The sequence below is a fragment of the Myotis brandtii genome, unplaced genomic scaffold (genome assembly GCF_000412655.1).
Source record: "Myotis brandtii unplaced genomic scaffold, ASM41265v1 scaffold342, whole genome shotgun sequence".
Taxonomy (NCBI): Eukaryota; Metazoa; Chordata; class Mammalia; order Chiroptera; family Vespertilionidae; genus Myotis; species Myotis brandtii.
The window spans coordinates 267120-273913 of NW_005363166.1; positions in this window are offsets into that span (position 1 = coordinate 267120).

The window sequence follows — 6794 nt, forward strand, 5'->3', positions numbered from 1 at the left end:
GCAGCCTCGTTGGACCACAAAGCCATCTTTGACACAGAAGTCTCCTCAGCAGAGCAACTAGAGCGGAGGCCCCTGGCTCCCTGACGTTCCGGGGTGCCTACCGATGGACTTCTACCTGAGGTAGACATAAGCCCCTTTTACTTCCGGTTCCCTACCTCTTGCAGCCGAACCTGGTCGTAAGTAGTAAAGTTGGCAGCTAACCGTGTCTGCTCTGACTCCTGCTTTCCTCTGAGTAATGTCTCAACGTGGTGACATGCAGCATCACCTGAGGCCCTTGTGGCCGAGCCTGCCGTTGGCCTTTCCCGTTGCCAGTCTGGGTTCTTCCCACCGCACACAGACTCTTTATACGCCTGGCCATCCTGGATGACCCGCCCGCTCCCAGGGAGCCTCTGTGAGTCACTGTTCCCTTTGAAACATATTTACTTTCTGTGTTTACTTTAAGGCAGAACTCAAACGCAGCGTCCTCGATTCCTGCCAGCAGGTCTGCGGTGGCCACACGCACACACACGAGCAGAATCCAGTGGCGAGGTACATAACCTCCTTTGGAGAGACTCTCCAAAGTCTACGGTTGAGGCTTTTCCCAACTATGAGGCCCCAACTCGAGCCCCCACTGCACTAGAAATGTTAACTTGTTCGATGTAAATAGTTAAGACACCATGGTGTGGGGTTTTGTGGTTTGCTTGTCCCGAGAAGAGGACCCTGAGACAAGGGTTTGAGTGTGTTTGGGAGGGGATCCTAGGACACGGCAGCAGGGGAGCGGGGATGCAGCCAGCAAAGGTGTGACATCAAGCCAGTGACCGCTAAGGGCATCTGGGGCTCTAGCCCACTGGACAACCCAGAGTCAGTGTAGACGTGCCTCGGAGTTCTCCAGCGAGGGAGGAGGGAACTGGGGTAGTTATTCACTTAGTCCCCATCCATCTTGGCCTACGGGCTGCTTCTGGGGACTTGGACTCTGAGACTGTGCCCTGCACACAGGCTGGCCGAGCCCCACGGCCCATGGACAGCAGCCTCCTCCAGGCAGGACAGGGTAGGTGAGTGCCCAGGGCAGATGGCTGGGGCACTGACGGTGTCTGCCACATGCTGCTTTGGAAACTGTTTTGGTTTAAATATGGCAGACTCTCAGTCTCAGAGGTTTCTCTGGCCAAAGACGTGTGCTTGGCCAAACTTGGGAAGACCAGAAGAGCCAGTGGGTTGACACACTTGGGAGAGCCGCCCAATGATAAACCTACAGCTCTGGGGCATGTTCTATAGTCTCCCAGAGGTCCCCAGTGACCACTAGCCTGAGGGCAAACCCCATAGTGGCTTCCTTCCCTTCCCTGTTCTCCCACTGATGTTTCCCAAATAAACCATTTGCACCCACATCCTTGTCTCAGGATATGCTTCTGGGGAACCCCACTGTGGGGATAGAATGATGGTTCCCCAAAGGTACCCACATCCTAGTCCCCAGAACCCGTGAAGATGTTACTTTACATGGCAAGAGGGATTTTGCAGATGGGATTGTATTAAGGATCTTGGGATGGGAAGATTACTCTGGACCAGTGGTCGGCAAACTGCGGGTCGCGAGCCACATGTGGCTCTTTGGCCTTTTGAATGTGGCTCTTCCACAAAATACCACGTGCGGGTGCGCACGTACAGTGTGATTGAAACTTCGTGGCCCATACACAGAAGTTGGTATTTTGTGGAAGAGCCACACTCAAGGGGCCAAAGAGCCGCATGTGACTCACGAGCTGCAGTTTGCTGACCACTGCTCTGGACTATCTGGCTGGGCTGAATATAATCACAAGGGTTCTTATAAGTTTAAAAGGGAGGCAGAAGAGTCAGAGCCAGAGAAGGCACATGTGGTGACAGAAGCAGAGGTCGGAGTGATGCCATTGCTAACTGTGAGGATGCAGGAAGGGGCCATGAGCCAAGGCGTGTGGGCAGCTCTAGATTCTGGAATAGGTAAGAAAAAAGATTCTCCTCTGGAGCCTCCAGAAAGGACACAGCCCTCATGACACCTTGAATTTGGCCCAATGAGACCGATTTTAGACTTCTGACCTCTAGAACTGTGAGATAATAAATCTGTGTTGATTTAAGCCACTAAGTCAATTTCTTACAGCAGTCCCAGGAAAATAATACCTAGACAATGAGTGTACCAGGCAAGTGTTGAATTGCAAACAACAGGTTCACTTTAGATCATTTAAGCAGAAAAGGATTGTATTAAAATATACCAAGAAGGAAGGCCAGGGAGTCAGTTTTGGAGGCTCCACCACCAAAGGCAATGTCCACATTTAACTGCTGGACAGCCCAGAAAGACCCACTGCCACCACCCTGGAGTGCAGGCTGTCTGCTCACAATGGCCAGTGCTGACTGAGTATGGGATGCACTTTCTAGGACCCGGCTTCTGTAGCTGTCCCTGAAAGCTGCAGGCCCCTCTGCTACTCTCACCAGGTGGATTTGAGATGTGCCTTCTTCATGTCACTCACTTCCAAATTGAAGGCCCGTCTGGTTATGACTGATTGGCAAAGCCAAGGCCATCCGCCTGCCTCTAGCTGCAAGGGAGGCTAGAGATCAGGTCTGGCTCCACCTTCCACTTGTAAGGTGGGACATCCCCCACACATAGACAGGGTAGCCAAAAAGCATGCCACATGCTCCCCACAGCTAACCTTTAGATAAGCCTGAGGAAGAAGGTGGGCCCTTCCAGGTGAAAGGAACAGCATGCATCAAGGTGTGGAGGCTACACTGGGCTGGGCCTGTAGGAAAGAAAATACAGCAGAAAGATGAAGGAATTAGGGTCAAGGGAGTGCCAGTGGGCATCCAGTACAAACGGGAAATGAACACAAAATAATTTGATCAAGGAAATTAGAGAAAATCAATTTTGGGGGAACCAGTTGTAGGTCAATGTGATAAGTATTGTCAGAGTCCCTTGTTCCGTTGTGGCTACGGACTTGTAGCCTGGCCTGGCTCTTCCATGTGAGGTTCTTGGTTGAGTAGCAGCAGAGACAGATTAAGGCAGAGATTCCTAGTAGCCTACCCCAGTAGTCCTTCCTTCCTTCCTCTTGAGCAATGTAACTCTGATTTTTAGCCAGAAACCTAACTACTCAGTGAAATACTAACCATCCCTGCCTTTCTCACATCTAAGAGTCATCTTGTGATTAAGCTCTAGCCACAAGGTGTTAAGTGAGATGTGTAGGTCTCCTTAAAGGGGTGAGGGCGTATCATTCTTCACTCTCTCCTCTTCCCTTCTGGCCAGAATGTGGATACAGTGGCTGGAGGTAGAGCAGCTGTTTTAGACCATGAGGCAGTGTGCTAACTGCAGCCAGAGCATCAAAACACAAGGATGCGGGTCTCCGAGAGCCAGGGACTGCTGACCTCTGCACTCTTTCACAAAGAGAAAATTGCCTATCTTGTTTAAGTCGCAGTTATTTTTGTTTTTTTCTGATGTATGCAGCCAAACCTAATTAATACACTAACTTTTACTAACTTAAGAAAAAAAAGGGCTATACCAGAATGATGATGGATCTTTTACAAAACTAAATAGAAGACTGGAGAACCAGGCTGAGAAAGTAAGTGGGAAATGAGGGTGTTTGGGGAATCCGAAATTATACCAAAAGAGGATTCTGGAAAGAATGCTTTTGGTCTCAGAACTGAATACTGGGTCCTCATTCTTGGCTTTGTCTAGCCTTTCAGAACAAGTCCTAAACCTCTCACCTACATTGCTTACTGCAGATTTAAAGGCCTGAGCCCAGCATCTGCTAATTTTACCCTTAATTCCATCCTCAACCTTGACGCAATTTATATATCGGCCACCAGAGGACGCCAATGTCCAGGCAGTTCAGATGGACTCACCACCTGGTCCTGTTTTACTAGTACTCCCCTCTGAAAAAAAGGAGGGAAGAGGTTTTGGCTTCATCGTCTGGCCTTAGCATCATTCTCATTAGCTCCCCTGGCACCAGAAGAAAATCTGATAGCTATGTCACGTGTGAGTTCGTACTGGCTTATTTTATCCTTCAGAGATAATCAGAAAAAAATCTCCCTCACCACAACGTTCCATGAGCCCACCTCATAAAATCTGGGGACTTCCTTCTCCGCTTTCATTGCCAGCCTTAGGCGAAAATCAGCCAAGTTTGATTTCGATACACTTCCACTTCTGCACTATTTTGCCAGTGAGTGCTTCTCATCTATGACCTACGATACAAATAAAGCTTCAACCACCCCCACATTAATTTATATCTGCGTTGTCTGTTTCCCCACACAAGAAATTAAGGTCGATGAGAACAAGGACTTGGGTGCTTTGTCCCCAGGGCCTAGAACAGAGCACAAGCACCATATGGTGATGGGACAGAAGGAAATGTCTGCCTCCCCATCTCCTCTCTGCCTGGGTTAGGCCGCAGCGTCCTTCCCCACCCACTTGCTCCCTCCTCCCAGGAGGAGGCTCTCCTAAACTCCTGCAGGTGGGATTTGCCTCTCCCCTTGGGAGTCACTTAGTCATATCCCAAGTTGCCACATTTTATCGCCTCCTTTCCTCATTTTGTACTTCCAGCTGGGAGCTGTGGGACTGGGAAGCAAAGAGAATGATCCTTCCCATAATGTGTTCAGCTACAACTGTCCCCTGGCTGCCTCCCCCGAATTCTCCAAGGGGATTTTAGGGGCTTAGAAGGAGGCGGGGGTCTCAGAGCCTCACAGATCCCCTGATGTCTGCTGTCCCAGGTACATCTTCCTTTAGTTCCTTCATGATGGCACCCCGACCTCCTGGGACTGCTGCTTTCTTCCCAAATCTGCTCAGGTGGCAGGCACTTTGGAGCTAATTTCCAAGCTGGATCCTATTGAAGGCAATGGCTTTCAGAGCCCCTGGGCCCAGGAGGAGAGGGGACCAAACCTTCCCACGGTTTTCATTAATGCCCCAACTGGAAGAGATTATTTGGCAATAGAATCTCTCTGTTCCTAAAGATACCAAGACTCTAGGAATTGTAGATTCTCTCTGGTCTGGTAAAAATTATCTCCCAGACTTGTGGACACAGAATTCATTCCAGCCTGCTCAGAATCTCCAACTCGTTTTCCCATGGTCAGAACTGATTTCTGTCTTTGAGTTCTCTTGTTGCTTGTGCCTCAATTAAAGCAGTTATCTTGGTTTTTATTCTTCTCAGAGCCTGAAGCTCCTTAAGACAAGAACCACTTTTTATACATCTCAGAATTCCCTAGAGCTGGGATACCCAACATCCCCCCATGACACACACACACACACACACACACACACACCCAGGCTAGACTGCGAGGAGTGAGGTTTTTGTTTGTTTGTTTAGCAGTTCATGTACTTTTGAGAAAGTAGCAATGTAGTGAAATTTTCATAAACTTTAACTGCTGTTTGTTCTAATATTTTAATCTCCTTCCCTTTTTGGGGGTATAGTGATGGTGCTTTAAATACTCCTTTTTCTCTTATCTTAAAGTCTTTACTTGGCAATATAAAAAGCAGACCATTTTATGTAGATCGTCCAATCATTTGATTTGTTTTTAAGAAATTGTACTGGCCTTGAGAAGTCCAAAAGGCTGGGAACCATTGTCCCACCGTAATCAGCACAGTCCCCAAAGCAGAAAACCTCCAATTGTCATATGACACAGAAATTCCACTCCGAGGTGTATTCCCAAGAGAACTGAAAACAAGGTACACAAAATCTTGTACAGGAATGTTCACAGCAGCACTATTCACAACAGCCAGACAGTAGAAGCAACTCAAATGTCCATCACCAGATAAATGGATCAACAAAATGTGGAATAGTCACGCAATGGAATATTATCTGTCTATATAAAACCCTAATATGCAAATCGACCAAACAGCAGAACGACAGGTGAACGACTGGTCGCTATGACACACACTAACCACCAGGGGGAAGACACTCAACGCAGGAGCTGCCCCTAGCCCGCAGGCCCTGCAGAGGGAGGTGACAGAGGGCAGCAGTGGGGGGCGGGGCCAGTGAGCCAGCAGGGCCAGGCCAGCCAAGGCAAGTGCAAGCGGGCCGATCGCCCTGCAGATTGCCCTGCAGATCGACCCTGATCACCGGCCAGGCCTAGGAACCCTACCCCTGCACAAATTTCGTGCACCGGACCTTTAGTTTGGCCATAAAAAGCACTGAAGTCCTGATACATGCTACAATGTAAATGAACCTTGAAAACATTATACTAAGTGAAAGAAGCCAGGTGAAAAAGGACAACTATTGTATGATTCCACACATATGAAATACCTAGAATATGCAAATTTATAGCCAGAAAATAGATTTAGAGGGTACCAGAGGCTGGGGGTGGTGGGGGGAGAGGGAGGGATGGGGAGTTGTTGTTTAATGGGTACAGAGTTTCAGTTTGGGAAAATGAAAACGTTCTACAGCTGGATGGAGGTGATGGTTGTACAACAACATTAATATACTTAATGCTGCTGAACTGTCCATTTAAAAATGGCTAAGATGGCAATTTTTACTTTATGTATTTTACCAAAATTAAAAATAACAAAGGACGGAGGGAGTGACTGTGTCACATGTTGCTGATCCAAGTTGGATGAGGGCTTTGAATGACCTAGCATTGAGCTTTGAATGACAGGTCAAGGGTGAGTAGAGAGAGAGAAATTTGAGACAGAGAATACAGACTCTGAGTTTTTGCTATAAAGGGAAAGAGAGAAAATGGGCTATAGCTGGAGATGAGTTAAACAGAGGTTTTTTCCCCACCTAAAGATGGAAGATCCAGGAGTTAACCCCTTATGGCCCAAGATACCTGCTCTACCACGGTCATATGTCCATTTCAGGTACCAGGGAAGAGCCATGACAGGT